General features: G+C 40.0%; 1 protein-coding gene and 1 pseudogene across 2 annotated transcripts in view; one reads left to right on the top strand and one right to left on the bottom strand.

The window, feature by feature from the left end:
- The window catches only part of ANK3 (ankyrin 3), a 502256-nt gene that overhangs the window by 348468 nt on the left and 136924 nt on the right, over positions 1–16864 (bottom strand). The window lies entirely within an intron of this gene.
- On the top strand, positions 14064–14522 carry LOC134382413 (coiled-coil-helix-coiled-coil-helix domain-containing protein 10, mitochondrial-like; annotated as a pseudogene).

The raw sequence follows: 16864 nt of genomic DNA, 5'->3' as shown, positions 1-16864 counted from the left end.
CATAAACACAGCCAGCGTCTGAGAGCTGAAATGAAAACACGTATAGAAGCTGATCTGTTCTTGCAGCTAATTTGTTAGTGCAGGCCTTGTTCCTGGGAATGCAGGACGTCTGCACAGGGTGGTGTTTTATATAACAGTTTTGATCTCAGAAACAGATGTCTGAGCATGCTTTGTTTGGAGGGAATTGTGACCGAACAATGGATCTAGAAAAAGATGTAAGTGAAAGATTGATGTGCTATCTCTGAAGTGGTCAATATCCTGCAGAAAAACAAAAACCTACAGGAACTTCTATGGTTTTCATGGAAGGCTTGTTAATACTATTAGAGAGGGACAGAATGGCAGGTGGGTGATGCCACAATTAGGACCCACAGAAAAAAATTAGATCCTACTCCCTGTAGAGAATTTTGGGGAAGGAACATTAGGAAAATGAGCACTAGTGTCTTTTTCTCGACTATCCTTAGATTCTTGGATTGCCTCCTTGGTAAACAAGCATTCATGTAGATACACTACTGAGATCATCACCCAGAAGAAAACTAACCCATTTATTAATTACAATAGAAAGGGTCTTTTTAAACTTGCATGTGCTTTTACAAATACACATTTTTATTATCTTGAGGTGAAAATGCACATCTAGTTACCATCGGCTATTTGAAGACCTACCCGTAACTAATGAGCAAGGACAGGTGATTTCACCTTTGGCCTATTTGTTTGATCTGTACCTTCTCCTTCAGTTACTGCAGCCCTAGCTCTGACTCATCATTTCTGAAGTGAACTGTCACAGCAGCCTCCCAGCTGACCTTCTTACTTCTTACTTCTAATCCCACCCTCCTGAAATGCACTGTTCAGGTCACAGCCAGAATTATGTGCATGCATTTAAAAATTCTCCCCACTCTGACTCTCAGCAGAGCCTCAACAAACACACATCATGCTGACTCATGGATCTGAGCCCTCACTGCTTCCATTGCTTCTGCCTGGAACACCCAACCTATGGTTAAAGTTCCCTCATCTGTCACACCTGTGCCCAGGTACCATTTCCTGCAGAGGCCTTCCCTGAACCAATAGGTTGCCTGAGTGCTCTTTGCTCTCATAGCTCCACTTACCACATTATAAATGTTACCTGTTCAGATCTGCTCTATATTCCCTGAGGAAAGATAGATTTTATTCATTTTGTAATGCCTAGTACCTAAACTGTTGATGATCTAAATATAATAAGAAAATTAAAAATATAATAATGTCAAAATTATAAATATAATGAAAATTGGGTTGCCAGATTCAGTGAATAAAATTCAGGATGTCCAGTTAGATCTGAATATCAGATAAATAACCGATAAAAAGTTTTGAGTATAAAGATGTCCCAAATATTATGTAAGACGTATTTATACTCAAAAAAATTACTTGTTATTTGTCTGAAATTCAAATTTAACTGGGCACTCTGTATTTTACCTGGCAATCCTACAGAGAAATTTTCAGAGAACTTAAAAAATTAAGTCCTCTGTTTGTTTAGAGTGACTTTTTCAAAGGTATGAAGTACCCTGAATTACATAAAGTTCCATGTTCTTAAACTTATCAAAACTTCAATTACAAATCTATATTTTTATTAATCTTTTAAAGGCAAACTGTTAGAGTTGTGTTTATAATATTTACAATCTGTATCAAGTGAAACTAACTCTCTCCTAAGCGTTTTTGATTTGAAAAATAATGTACAGTTTTTAGATTGAAATTAAAATGCTCAATTTGATTATCTCAAAGGGCTAATGTGTAAATTCAGTGTTCTACTGGATATAAATGTCTGTGTTCTTAAAGGAAGTTTAAAGTTTTGGAAATGTTTATAAATGTCCCACAAGCTCTTAAAAAGTTTAACAGAAAAAGTACCAAGCCAGGAGTTTGAAAACCTCATTTCAGCCCCACTTAGTCATTAGTTTGAAATGTGAACTTGGGCATGGCACATAGCTCATTCTTCTCAGTTATAATATAAAGAGAGATTTTTAAATGGCCTCGGAGGGCCCTGCTCCAGCTCTAACAGGGTGTAACTGTATGAAGCCAAAGACGTGGGTCCCAGGGCAGACAAATGAGAATGAGCTCTGAGCCAGTGGGCCTGGCCCTACTCCTGCACCTGCTAGGAAACTTGCATATATATAAAGTGCACCTGGCCTCTAGGGTTGGCAGAAAATCTCCGTGCACCCCACTTCTTAAACTCTGAGCTTCGCGCTGCCACTGAGGTTCATCTTACTTTTGCTAGAATAAGACATCACTCACCAAAGAGAAAGGATTGTCAGAAACAGAGGGTCTGAATCAATATGTCAGCTGCCTCTTGGCTTGTACCATGCAGGAGGAATCAGAGTCCCTTCTGCCTACCTAAGCCTGCCTTCTGATTTCTGATTTTTGGTCTAGGAACCTACCTTTTTTTTTTTTTTTTTAAAGAACACAGGCACTGAAATGAACTCTTACCTACTGGGAATGCCACACCTTCACAGGAACATAGACCTCAATAAAAAACCAATATCAGTATGCAACACACTAACTCCAGCACTCATCTCTGAAAGTGGTTTTGTTACATCTAACCTCTCTGGGCCTTGCTTTTCTTTTCTCTACACATTTTAGAGTATATCTTCTAATGGCCATTACTTTTGCTTTCCCAGTAGAATTTCAGTCTTAATTGTAGTAAATTGGTCAGTGACCTCTCACTAAGTTATGAAAACCAAACATCTTACATGGATGATCTCCAATTTACAAGTCCACCTCGACACCATTGAGCAAAGTGAACTGCCTGCCCCGCATGGTGGGCAGAAACGATGGCGTTTTGTGCACCAGGGGAGCTCTGATCATATACAGTAGGGAAGACCTGAATAGTCTGTCGCCCAATGTGGACTGATGATCATGCTTTGAGAATGACAGAGGCACATTTTATCCCAATTTATTAAATGTCCATGTGAGACAAAAACCAGAACAAAATACCCAACAAATCACTTGTATTATTCACCAGCTCTTCACTGTGCAAACACAAGGTTCAAGGCACTGACCCATATTAAGAGCCGGGAATACAAACAATATCTGCCCTCAGGAACTTACAGTCTGGTTGAAGAGAAAAAGAGCTTCATGCATAAGCATCAGGAGAGAGAAAATGACCCCAGCCTTATTGCCACAGTGTTTCTTCTTCAAAGAGGGTGGTTGTTACAGCTACTGATACAGCTACTGATCAGCTTATGGTATGAATGCAATGAGATTCCACCCAGAACATAGAAAGTAAATGTTCCACACAGTAAATATTCCCAGGACAATATTTTGACTTGTATGAGTCTGGCCAAAATGAACCATTATGTAGATCTGACAACCTTTTTTACCCTAAATGAGCGGCATTTACACATACGACGTGAATTCTGAGGTATAAATAAAACCAAAGCAAGCCTTAATAATGCATCTGGCCATCTCCAAGCTTGGTAGGAGAAAAGAAGATCTCTTTCTCAAAAGAAAATAAAAAACTACAGTTTAGTGGTTCCTCCCAAAGTTAAACATAGAATTACCATATGACCCCAAAATTGCCCTGCTAGGTATATACACAAAACAAGTAAGCACAGGGATTCAAACAGACACAGGCATGTGAAATGTTCATAGCAGCATTATACACAATAGCCAAAAGGTGGAAACAGCCCAAGTGTCCATCGACAGATGAATGGATAAACAAAATGTGGCATATATACATACAATGAAATTCTATTCTGCCATAAAAAGAGATGAAATTCTGACATGGGCTACAACATGAATGAACCTTGAAAATGTTATAATTAAGTGAAATAAGCCTAACACAAAATTGAAAACACTGTATGATTACACTTACATGAAATACCTAGAATAAGCAAGTTCAGAAAGACAGAAAGTAGATAACAGGTTACCAAGATCTTGGGGGAAAAGGGAATGGGGCGTTATTGCTTAAGAGGTACAGAGTTTATATCCGGGGTGATGAAAGGGTCTTGGAAATAGTGGGGATAGTTATGCAACATTAAAACATAATTAATGCCAGTCAATTGTACACTTAAAAACAATTAATACGGCAAATTTTATGTTATGTACATTTTCCTACAATGAAAAAATGGGGAAAAAAGGAAATATTCTTTCATAAATGTGGGGGAGGGAGAGAAAGGTTGCAATCTCTGAGCACTCCATGCAAACTATAGTGACACTGGCAGAGAGTGGGGAAGGGCAATTGCACCACCTGTTAGCCTGTGGCACTGGAGAAATCAGGTCATGATTTTTCAAAGGGAAATCAAGTGGGGCAATGAGGGGAGATAGTGCTTTTCTACCAAGGGGGTCTCAGCAGGTACTGGAGGTAGGTAGTGGCATGGTCTTATGACCTACTTTTCTCTGTAGTGGTTCTCCTCCCATCCTTGCTCTAAAGGCCTCAATGACACCCTACATCTTATGTGGAGCAGATAGGCACTTCAAGGTGTGTGCTAACCAGGCACAAGTAATCCCACTACATCTTTTAAAATATACTGTTAAAACCCAACCACATTTTTACACTGTAAACATAGCATTTGGGCTGTAATTCAAAACTGGTCATTATAATCAAATTGCATCAGTCAGGGCTGTTTTTAAAACCCACAGGCTTCAATTAATTTAGGGGACACTCTAGTAACCAAAAGAGAAAGTTTGTTGAAATGTGACTTTCGTTTGGAGGGTAGATCCCAAAGTGAATTGTTAGAACTAGGTAGTATAATAATATAGAAGGGCTTAGATGAAAGTTCAAATTAGACATTATGTAGCAGGGGTTTGGAAATGGGTTGAGTTTTGGTGATGAAGTCTATTTCCAGACTCTGATCTATGCTTAGAGTAGTTTTTAAATGTTGAGTTTGTTTTGTCTTTTAATGTTGAATAACTTCTACCAAAGTCTTCCAAAAAAATATTCTACTATTAATTACTCTTGGCTATGGGTTAGAACTGCAGAATCCTGGCTACTAAAAAGTCACAAGAACCAAACATTCATTCATTCGTTCTTCCATTTACTAATTCATTCATACAACTGCCAGAAAATACCTGGTGAGCATCTTCTACGTGCAAAATTATTCTGCTTTCGCATGTGATTAGCAATGTAAATTATGATTGACAAAAACTGCTCTAAACTTTGAGTGATTTGTCAAGGGCCCCAGACCCTCTATTGCTATACAAGTTCATTAAAATAATCATAAATATCTGCCCAAAATACTAAAATCAACATGGCTAGGGAATAGGGGAAAAACATCTTTTTATAAGATTCTTATCTTTTAGATTTCAGTTCTATTTGGATTCAGCAAAACGTTATTTTATTCATTTTTAGTTCACAAAGTTTGAGCAATACATTTTCCTCTTGCCTTTCATTAATTTGGTTTGTAAATATAGCGTTTCTTTTTTTCCCTCCTAATCTGTAAGGTCTATTGCATGGCTGTTGCGATAAGGGAAGTTTAAAAAATGCAAATGAGCGATCGGTAGTTGCACAGGCAAATAAAGAGAGCTCTGCCAAATATTTATTTTAAATGTTCACAGTCAAATAATCACAGTAACAGAATAAAAATCTCATGCAGGAGTGATTTTTCAGTGGCTTTAAAATCTAAAGATTTTGCTTCGTATTTCATAGACATGGAGAAAATAGAACACATTCTATCTAAATCAGAATATATGCTCTTCACAGCATCTCACAATCAGGCACTATCGGCATTTGGGGAAAGACAATTCTTTATTGTGCAGGACAGTTCTACGTATTAAAGGATAAAGGGTCATTACTATCTCTGTCCCTCCAGTCACTGTGACAATCTAAAACCTCCAAATAATCCCAAAAGACCCCTGATGTAGGTTGGATGCTCCTCCAATGTCATTGAAGCTTAATCCCCACTGTAACTGTTGAGGATTGGAAATCCTATTATGGTAATTGAAAGGTGGGGCCTTGAAGAGGTGATTAGATTCTGAAGACCATGCCCTAATGAATGGATTAATAATGGTGGTCAGGGTTCTGAGGGCTTTAAAAGGAGAGAACATGAGAGTCTGTTTCTCTCTGCTCCACCATTTCTGCCATGTGAGACCCCTGTGTTGCTGTAAAGCCACCACCAAAGAAGACCCTCACCGGATGTGTTCCCTGGACTTTGGACTTCCCAGCCTCTGGAATTGTATGCAATACATTTTGTTTTCTTCATAAATTACCCATTTCCAAGTATTTTGTTATAAGAAAAAGAAATGGACTAATACAACCCCTAAGAGAGTAGTATTAATCCAGATGAAAACCAATCTAGTGAAATTCTCCTAGGTATATGTCCTAAATATATTTGTAAGGCAAGAGGAAAGCCAAAGAAGATGAACTTAATTGCTTCTAAGAAATTTGTTTGTGGTCCATGTTCACCTCAAGTATCTGCACATGACCTTCCTTTATTATTGACAAATTTTGTGAAAGAAGAAAAAGAGGAAGAGAGGAAAGAAGAGAGGGTGGAAAGAAGGAAGGGAGGGAGGGAAGGAGGGAGGAAAATAACCAAAGTTGTCTCTGAGTCAAAAAATCTTAATACAGGGTGGGGCAGGGCAGTATGGAATTCTTTCTCTGCAATGGTGATTCTTGATCTTATTGTTTTCAAAGCACACTCTAGTATTTTATTAACAGAACTTATAGAAATCAAATTATAGCAATGTACTGGCTCAGAGGATCTATAATAGCATCTTTTTTGTCAGTCTTCATGTGGCTACCCTTCAGGCCAGAGTCACTGTTTAAGGACAACTGCCTTGACTGTATTTCTTATGTACCAATAAAACAAATCTCTTGTACATCCCAATAAAAGCACTCTGTCTTTGCCAGTGGTCTCATGGTGCTGAACGTTTTATCTCTTAACTGAGAACAAGTTGGTCCCCACTCTCCACTGTATTTTGCGACTCATTAAGTCAGTCAGGATGCCACCAGACAGGCATTCTGATAATGGCATGAAGACCTGGAATATACATTTTACACACTGATCCAAATTTGGCAGTATCCCTGTCAAAGGTTCACAGTATCCTAGAGTGCTTCTTTGGGTTAAATATGTCCCTCAAAAGTTCATTTATTGGAAATTTGACCTCCATTGTAACAATACTAAGAGGGTGGGAAATCCAATTATGGTATTTGAAAGGTAGGGCCTCTAAGAGGTGATTGGATTGCAAGGACTGTACCCTCATGAATGGATTAATCCATTCAGGAAGTAATGGGTGTGGTTCTGATGGCTTTAAAAGTAGAGTAAGTGAGGAGGTGAGCTGTCTCTTGCTCAGGCCATATGCCACGTGACAACCTGGGTGGCTGTGGAGAGTTCCCACTCAGAGGAAGGCCTTTGCCAAATGCACTCCCTGGACTGTGGACTTCCCAACCTCCAAAACCGCAAGAAATAAATTTTATTTCTTTATAAATTACTAAGTTTCAGGTACTCTGTTATGTGCAACAGAAACAGACTAATATGAATGACAAAGCATACGGATTACAAACAAATCTCCTACCATGCTTTTATAAGAATTACCTCAAATGGTGGTTTTAAAGAAAAATAAAGTTAACTTCAAGATTCATGTATGCTTGTTAATATTCGTGAGTACATATTATTTTCCCAGATTGCTTCCAGGAATTTTACATTTTGAGAAAGTGTGCTAGATTGCCAGCATTCTTCTACCCCATGGGAAACTCAGAAGACAACACAAGTTTGATTTAAGGGCCCAGCTAAAAGTGTTGAATTAAGTCCCTCCTTTCTGTGATTCACTATACTTAGGGTGACCACACATCCTGGTTTGTCCAGCACAGTTTTAGTAACTTCTGTCCTCTCAATTAATTGTTGATAGCACTCCCTTTCATTCTCAAAAATGTGCTAAATTACATGGTCGTCCTCATTATACTGAGAGTCACTAGGAGATATTTGACAAGGTCACCAACAAGAGGATCTAATTTTAGAGGAAAAAAACAGTCAAATCTTTTTTGAATTTCAAATAAATAGCAAATTTGGCAATATTCAAGTAGAGATGGGCTCTGTTTCTAAAATAAAACTAACTAAAAGGGTATATAAGAAAGAAATTCAGGTCAATTCCCCTAAGTATAATTGAGCACCTACTACGTTAATACACTTGGCTTTAGAGAATAATGAAAAAGTTATTATTCCTGCCCTTGAGAACCTTACAATTCCACCTTTACAACTTGGTGGTGCAATAGAAATTGAAGCAGATTTTTGGCATGCAATGCTGAATAGCAGTTAGCGCCCCCTGTTTCCTAGTTGTGAACCTTGGGAAAGTTAGTGAATTGCTCTGAAAATGAGTTTCATCATATGATCATACCTCTTGTATAGGTGTATTGATTCTATTCAACAGACCTTTCCCGACTGCCTCCTGTGTGCCAAGCATGAGGTGGATATAGAGACTAAATGAGATATGATGCCTGGTGACACATGATAAACAATAGAGTTTAAAGATGTTATTTTGTACTCAAGGTATGATTTTAATTATAGTACACACAAAGAGATACAGGACCCCCAAAGAGGGGCCCTGAGGCCAAGTAGAGACGGGAAGGAGGTACGGTTCAGAAGAGATGGGGTTTAAGTTGAACCTTGAAGGTTGAGTAGCAGTTAGGCCTGTTAATAATAGAGAAGAAAGAATTCCAGGCAGAGAGAACAGAAGCAGCAAAGACGGGAAAAGGTGACATTTCCTAGGGTGCTCATGGAAGTACAAGTGAGACAGTAATACATTTCAGAGTAGGGAGTGACAAGAGAGCTGGGGGGCCAAGTAACGGAGTCTTTGCATCTTCTGCTGATAATGTTGGGTTGTTTCTTCAGGCAAAGGGGGACCTGCTGAAGGGTTTAGTAGGTAAGTGATGTGCTCAGACTAAGTGTTTCAGACCAATAACTCTGGCAGTGTTGGAAGGATGGATTGGAGTTCAGAGGGCAATAATAACGGCAGGAGAAAGTTTGGAGACTACTGCATTGACATTATAAAATAAATACTAGAAAGAAATATTGGAATGTGCCCTGATTCTGTTTCCTTTTGCACTTTTGTTTTCAAGCCCTATATGTTTAGAGAATAAATTCCTTGTAGCAGCTACGGCTATTAGTAAGTAGGAAAGGTTTGCCTTTCATCTTGCCTCTGGAAACCAAGCTCATTCAACAATACTTTCTTCATCACAAGCTTTTCATCTTGGCTAAAGCCCTTCCTTAAATAAACAACCAACCCTGTCGATACAGTTACTCAGTGAATTTAAATTTTTGTTCCTGAGGCAGGCAGTTGCTCTGGTTAAAATACACATAGCAAGTAGATTACAAAAGACTGACAAAGCTAAGGTGGGCCCCTTTGGGCATGCAAGGGAACAGCTAAAGTCAGTCAGCCAAAGCTACAGAAAAGAATGGGTCTTGGGCCTCACTTCAAGTAGGGTTACAGATAACAAAAGAGGAGGAAGAGGAAGTAGAATGATGAGTGAGCTACCTGCATTTGTTTAGTTTTCACTCCACTATTTACCAAGTGACCTCGAGAAAGCCTCTTATCTTCTCTAGGCCTCAGTTGTCCCATCTATTAAAATGGGTATATTACTAGGCACCCACTCAGGTCTATAAACAAGAAGAAAAAAGAGTGTTAGGCTGCAAGCAAACCTTAGAGATTATCTGGGGAAGCAAAAATATTTGAAAAAGCTTGAAGTGGTATGCAAATATACACCAATTTTTAACTAATTTTCTTCCTCTTAGTTTGTATTTTCACCTTTCCAGTATACCACACTCTCTAATCTTCCTTCGTCTCCCCTTGCTTTCTGCTTCCAGTTTGGCCAATAAACTCTTGTATAGTTGATGCCTTTTTATCATAAACCTAATTCTCCTCTCTCCCATCTCCTTGCTTTAGCAGAAATCTATATTCTGTGCCACTCGCTCCCATAGCTATCACACCCCTATATTTAGCTGCTACCTCAAGTTGTGATTTTACTGTCTCCCACTTTCCATAATTTAGCAACCTATGCAAACCCTCTTATTGTTGCCTTGTCTCATAATTGTGTATCTTATTATGACAACTAACCAAAAGCCAGGACTTTGTCTTATAATTTCTTTAATCCTAATCATTTTGATTTAGCTCTCAACAGGACACACAGTGGTCATTCAGCAAAGCCTTGTTTGAAGTTTTGTTGAAGCAGCTAGATGATCAAATCTGTCCCTGTAGTTCCCACGGGGATGTTGGAGATAAGAAGTGCTTTCAGCTCTTATAAGAAAGAAACTCTATCAATCCAAGAGATTATTATTTCGGCTGAAAGGCCATCAAGCATCTTCCCACAATTACTTATTTATAGCTTTAGAGGCTTTTAGCAAAGCAAAAATCAGCATCTTCAGTGAGGTCACCCAAGTTCTGCATTTATGAAATATGGAAGCCAGTACATACAGAACAGCTCTTGTGACAGCTGTAGGCTTCACATAACATCCTAAGGACAAGCCACAGTTCAAGCATAATCATAATGACTTATTCCCAGTGAGGCTCAATTATAGTGAACGCGAAGCCTCAGTTTTCTTTTCTATAAAAATGACATGGTTGAATCTGATGCTCTGAATTCCCTTCCTGTTGTAACATTCTATGCTCCCAGGCCGGCAAAATCAAAAGTGATAAAGAAGTGTTACCACATAGGAAGAAAACAGCATTTGGTGACGGTCACGAAGAGCATAATTCATAGACACAGGGCAACATTTATACCCAACATTCCAATCCAGGTAACCAAGTCAAACACAATGCTACATGTGAATCAAATAAGCAACCAGGGACTATCAAAGAAGACAGTAGTAAACATTTCGTTCTGGTACAAATGAACTACTGAAAAGTACCAAGAGGAAGACAGACCGACAGACACATCCCGAGTCTCACCTGTACATGTGTGGGCATCAGATGGGAAAGTCCAGGGCAATTCACACTCAGAATAAAGTAAATAGTTGCAGTGGATTGAGTATTGTTCCCCCCAAACTCACTGAAGCTTGGATCACGTCCCCCAAGTTTTATGTATTAGAAACTTAGCCCCCACTGTAACCATTAAGAGGGTGGGAAATCCTATTATGGTAATTGAAAGGTGGAGCCTTGAAGAGGTGATTGGGTTGTAGGACCATGCAGTAGTGAATGGATTAAAAATGGTGCTCAGGGGTGTGGTTCTGAGGGATTTAAAAGAAGAGAGGAGAGTCTGTCTTTCTCTCTGCTTCTACCATCTTGCAATGTGAGACCCTTGGGTCACTGTCGCCACCAGATGGACTTTGGACTTCTTAGCCTTAGCAACTGTAAGCGATAAATTTTATTTTCTTTATAAAATACCCAGTTCCATGTATTTTGTTATAAGCAACAGAGATGGACTAATACAGTAGTAAAGTGAGCTTTCCTGACATTCTAGTTAATGAACCACAGAGATAAGAGAAAACCAGAAGGTGGTTCTTTTAAAAGCACTTTTGTATGAATAGGTCTCATAACCTACAATGTAAAGTTTTGGAGCTCTAAGAAACCCTGGAAGTTCAAATTTGGTAAGTGAAAGAAACAGCATATATAGGAATCAAGTTAGTGTCAAATATCTTTCAAAATAGCATATTCAATATTGATACTGTTTTGATTATAGTCACCATGGACATTTTGTTATTTTAAAAAATAGTAGAGAAAATAATGAAATTTTAATGTTTTTGAAAGGGTCAGTAGATTAATAAAAGAAAAGGCATGAAAAAATACTGATGGCATCAATCTTCATGCTGAGAGGCAAAGTGACTCCCAAGGTCACCAGATTAGTTGGTGGCTTAGATGCAGAGCTAGACGAGAAACTGGATTTCCTGAAAGAGTACCGAACAGGGGAGCACCACCCAAGTACCTCTGGGAAGAACGCACTTGGGTAAGCAGCTCAACAACGTACAGTACGTGAGCAGGTAATCTGGGGCAACTCCCCCAGGCACCCCCGGCTGTCTCCGGGGAAGAGGCCAGCGCTCAGTTCAGAAGGCAATCAGCACTGCCATGTGCTCTCTGGAACCAGAGCCCACAGCAGCCGTAACCTGCTACATCTTTTTCCAATGGCTTCATTTCCTCTAATGCCCAATTCTGAAAGGTTAATTAAATGGCACTTTCACGTAGCGAGCCTGGGCAGTGAACTCCTCACAGCTGTGTATAGAGTCCCTCAAAAACCTGTTTGGACCATCACTGAACAAAACAAGCAGCTCAAAAAATGAAGTTCAAACAAGGAGGCTGTCAAGCACAAGCAGAATAGTTTTATCAAATCCTAAGAGTGTGGAGCCATTCCCAGATTCTGTGCTCAGCCTTCCTTTGACATACGGTCAGATACTGTAAACGCAATTCATTATTTTTCAGGGTGCTGTGACTTGCTTCAGTGGCTCAGTACCAAGAAAGACAAGCCTTAAGAGACCATTTATCTAAAACATTCCCCAAATAAGCTCCTCCACACAGTTTCCTATTCCTTGTAGTTAACTTTTAAGTGACTTGACTGCCTCATCACTGTACCAGGATGTAATTCCCAGAGGTGCCAGAGTTGTAAGAATGACATCACAACCCTGGGAACACTGACTTACTGGCAATGTCATGCAACACTTTTTTCCAGAAACTCCATCAGCGTTGAAATCACATCCTAAGATTTAAGGAGGGGCTGGATATGGAATATGTGGAATTTCTTTGAATAAGCCAATGTTAGAGTCTCCCTCATAAGTTTAATAGAAATAGCTGGGTAATTTCCAACCTAGTTTGCAAGGACATAGAACGAATTGTGACTTTTTGAAACCATATCCAATTGCACTAAATATGCACAAGCAAAGGAAAAACTCTGCCAGGGAGGTTTTCTTGATTTGGTAGGAGGAAGACATGCCTTTCACGCTGCGAGAAAGACAATTCACATATGAAATTAGACATAGCAATTCTCATCCAATCCCCAGGAATAAGCGCTACTCTTTTTGTTGAGATTTCTATGTTTTATTGGACAATATTAGTAACTAATATATTTGGCCGTCCAAAAGTTCAGTGTTAAAATCTGGCTTTAACTCAATGCCAAAATGTAATGTGATTACCAGACCCAGGGCTCCTATCTCAGGTACTTCATGACAGACAAAAATCCAAGTGATTTCCAGAGTCTTTGGATATGAAAGTCATGTGGTTTTGAAGTTATGACCCTGAATCTCTGTAATCCATCAGATCCAACTAACTGACAATCGTTGAGTCACTTACAAATAACATAACTTGTGGTGCTTTTTTTACCTTCTCCCAAGCACCTGTATGTCTACCTGCTTCTCTATAAGGCTAGGAGAAAGCAAGAGAGGAAGCAAAAGAGACTTACATAAGGAGATGTTGGGGAGGAGAGAAACAAGGAGAGAAAAGGAGTAACTACCCCAAATAAAAAAGGGTGCCATCACCCCAAATAAAACAGATGTAATTTTCTCTAAAAAAGTCTTTATAGATTTAGTAAAAATTAGCAGTTTGTGTAGGAAAATACAAGGGTACTTTCAAAAAGGAACTTAAGTTACACTTTATCCCATATTTTAATGCGAAAGTGATGAAATATTAAGTAATGTATACCTTTAATAACATATTTGCATAAGGAGCTCTTGTTTTCCAAAGAAATTTTTCATCTGTTACTTTATTTGATCCTCCAACACTCCTGTGATGTAAGTAAGGCAGGAAATTTCATTCATTTTCATAGAGAAAGCACCTGAGCTGTGGAGAAATTAAGTGACCTTCAGCTAGTTGGAAGTTGAGCCAAGGCTGAAACGAGGAACTGTCCTCCCAGATCAGTGCTCTTCCACCAAACCAAAACCTTGACTCTCCATGTCCAGTTCATCAGTGCTTTGACCCAAATGCTTAAAAATCATGCATACAGGATTACACTCACTCACTATGCAAGCGGTCTTCAAAAAGTTCACGAACAGTTTTATGTTATCTTTTAATTCTATTTCTCCACAAACGTTTTGAAAGTACCCTCATATTTTCTTACAAAAATAAACTGCTAATCTTTACTAATCTATAAAATATGAGATAAAGTGTAACTGAAAAAAATTACTTTAGACAAAACCACCACTACTGCCGTCGTCTCTGACTCAGCTCGGCTGCCTCCCACCGCCACCACCATGCCTTGGGGGAGTCGCAGCGTGGCCTCCTGGCCAGCTAGCCACCCCGCCGCACCCTCTGCCCACCTGCCAGCGCACCCACCACCCTCGGCAGTGCCCCGACCTCAGCCCCATCGGGCCAGCCAGGCCTCATGGCACAGATGGCAACCACGGCCGCTGGGTAGCCGTGGGCTCAGCTGTGGGACATGCTGTAGGCAGTGCCCTGACTGGAGCCTTCAGCAGGGGAAGCTCTGAGCCCACCCAGCCTGCTGCCCAGTAGGCCCCCGCCTGCGCTGTCCCCCAGCCTGTGCAGATGGGGCCTGCACCTCCAGGATCAAGCACTTGACCACTCACAGTGACCTGACTCTGGGTGAGGGCTTCAGTGAGGTCCTGAAACTGTGCAAATACAACCATGGTCTGAGCTCCTTGCCCCGAAGAGACTGGTATAGACTCATGGGCCAGCTCCAAGATGACTCCTGAGTCACAGCCCTGCACCCACCCTCACCCCTCCCTGACAGCAGGACCACAGATAACCTGAGACACAGATGTGCAATGCAAAGAGTATATTTAAAAAAGAAAATTACTTTAATCCTCATACTCTTTTTCTTAAAAGAAAAACAGAAGCTTGGAAACCGTTGGTCCTACTTGACTGTGAGGACTGGTCGCGGTAAGTGTTCATCCTCCGTGGATACAGATCTACTTATGGATAAATCAAACTATCATATGAAGTTATATTTTTGAAAATTTTACTTCAGCTTTTTATCTGGCCCTGAACAACGTAGTATTTATTAGAGTAACCATTATTTAAAGTGTTTCTGACCAACGCATTTGGCTAGCACCTTTGATTGGATCTGGAGTAGTCAATGGCTCATGGGCTTGCAAGTCTGGACAGAAAGTCTTGTCACTGCCCAAAGGCCGACTGCCGAGAAGATCTAGAAGGAAGAACTGGGGTGTTTAGATACAGAAGTATGAATGAAAACGTACTCCAGAATTCATTGGTCTGTAGTCCATAACATCTAGATTTAGCTAGTCCAAACACCAAAAGTTGTCATTCCCCTAGAGATGCCCAGAGTGAGGTGGGATAGGTGGTCCACAGGAACGTCAGAGAGATGGATGGCTAGCCATCTGCGCACTGACTCCAAAGTAGAAAGGCTTCCCTCTTCTTAGAATCTGCGATGGCAAAAATGAGGAGGTTATAGATAGGGTGACCCTATAATTTATTGTTCAAATTGGGACACTGTAAGAGTTAAAGAGGGTGCTATCAATAATTATGCCGCAGCAACAGATCTGAACAGTTGGTCCCAGGCAAATCCACTGGTGTGGTTACCCTAGTTACATGTATTATTGTAGCATTTTTCCAGAGATTTTTTTTTTTTATATTAGCATACACAATCGACTTGGGGGTAATAAAACTCATGACTTCTTGTTTCCCCATTTCTCAGAACAATCAGTTCTATGGAGTTTCAAAAACTTCTTTTATAACACAAATAAGTTTGAAGTCAAAAGGATGTGGATTTTAATTCTAACTCCACTATCTCATAGCTGTGTGACCCCTGGCTAAAGGAACTTAACCCTCTCTGAGTCTTAGCTTCCTCATTTATAACCATAGGTAAAGAAATGTGTGCCTTAAAGCTTTGTTTTAAGGATTAAGTTAACGCAGGTAAAGCATTTACCATAGGGCCTGGTACATTATCATCATTAAAATGTAAGTTACTAGAACAATATCTGTCAAAAAAAAAAAAAATGTCCCATGTCTAACCACGTACTTCTCAATGATTCTTCGTGGTGTCTTTGCCCTCCTGACTCATTCCTGCCCATCTGCCTGTTAGCCTATTTTCCAAGCCACCTGGATCACAAACTGTCTGGATGCTATGATCCGATCCTACCTATCTCAAAAAATGAAGTCAGAATTCCAAGTGTTCAAAGAAGCCTAAAACGTGTCTGAAGACGTGATCAATAAATATTGTTCTGATGGCTATTTGCTGTCCCTGCTTAAAAATGCTCAGCTTGCAAAATGGATAATGACAGTATCACATCAAGTAGGCAAAACGTTCACACAAGTCAGAACAACTATCCTTTGCAGCTGCAGTCTTCATAAATGGCGAAGTATCACAACAACTGCTATTAACACATGAATGGGGGGTTTGCCTCAAACCAGCCTTTTCCTTGTGTTATAGGAAGAGAGTGGAGCAGCCTAACTGCTCAGGAGAGGATTCATCTATAAGGTAGTTTGTATTGTCCTGGAAAGAGGCTTCCAGAGAGTTGATCCAAAGGTAACTCTTACCTCCAAGCCCCTCCTTAGACTCAGGCTCTGTCACTGAGAGTAGGACACGTATAAAGTTAACCATCTTCATTGCACTTTTCATTCAGACACCTATTTTATTCCTTATTAACTCCAGGAATTGACAAGACATGGAAGAGTATGGCAGCTCTTTTCTCAAATAACGATGACAAGATATTTAAAAAGGACAATTTTTAAAACACTCTAAGTTGCATTAGAAAAAGCTGAACAAGCATGAGACCAAACATTACAACTCTTGTACATTACAGTAGAGGCCTGGGAGGAGGCGTGACATGGGTTCGGGAATGGAAGATTTCCCAGCATTATTTTAAAATTTTGCAGTAATGAGAAGAGCACAAGTTTTTACCCAGTGAAATGACCTCATGGGGCCTGCTGCCACGCTGAGGTTGTTTACAGAATGATCTATCACAACTTCAGGCCCCAGTGGAAAGTTTGCGCTGGGCCCCTCTTTCTGCATCAGGCCCCTCTGCCATCAACTCACCCTTTCCCTTTCCAGCTCCAGCCATGGAGATGAAGCCCC

This window comes from Cynocephalus volans, chromosome 7 (genome assembly GCF_027409185.1).
Source record: "Cynocephalus volans isolate mCynVol1 chromosome 7, mCynVol1.pri, whole genome shotgun sequence".
In the NCBI taxonomy this organism is placed as follows: Eukaryota; Metazoa; Chordata; class Mammalia; order Dermoptera; family Cynocephalidae; genus Cynocephalus; species Cynocephalus volans.
The sequence above is the reverse complement of the archived record's forward strand: the minus strand, read 5'-3'. Positions and strand labels throughout refer to the sequence as shown.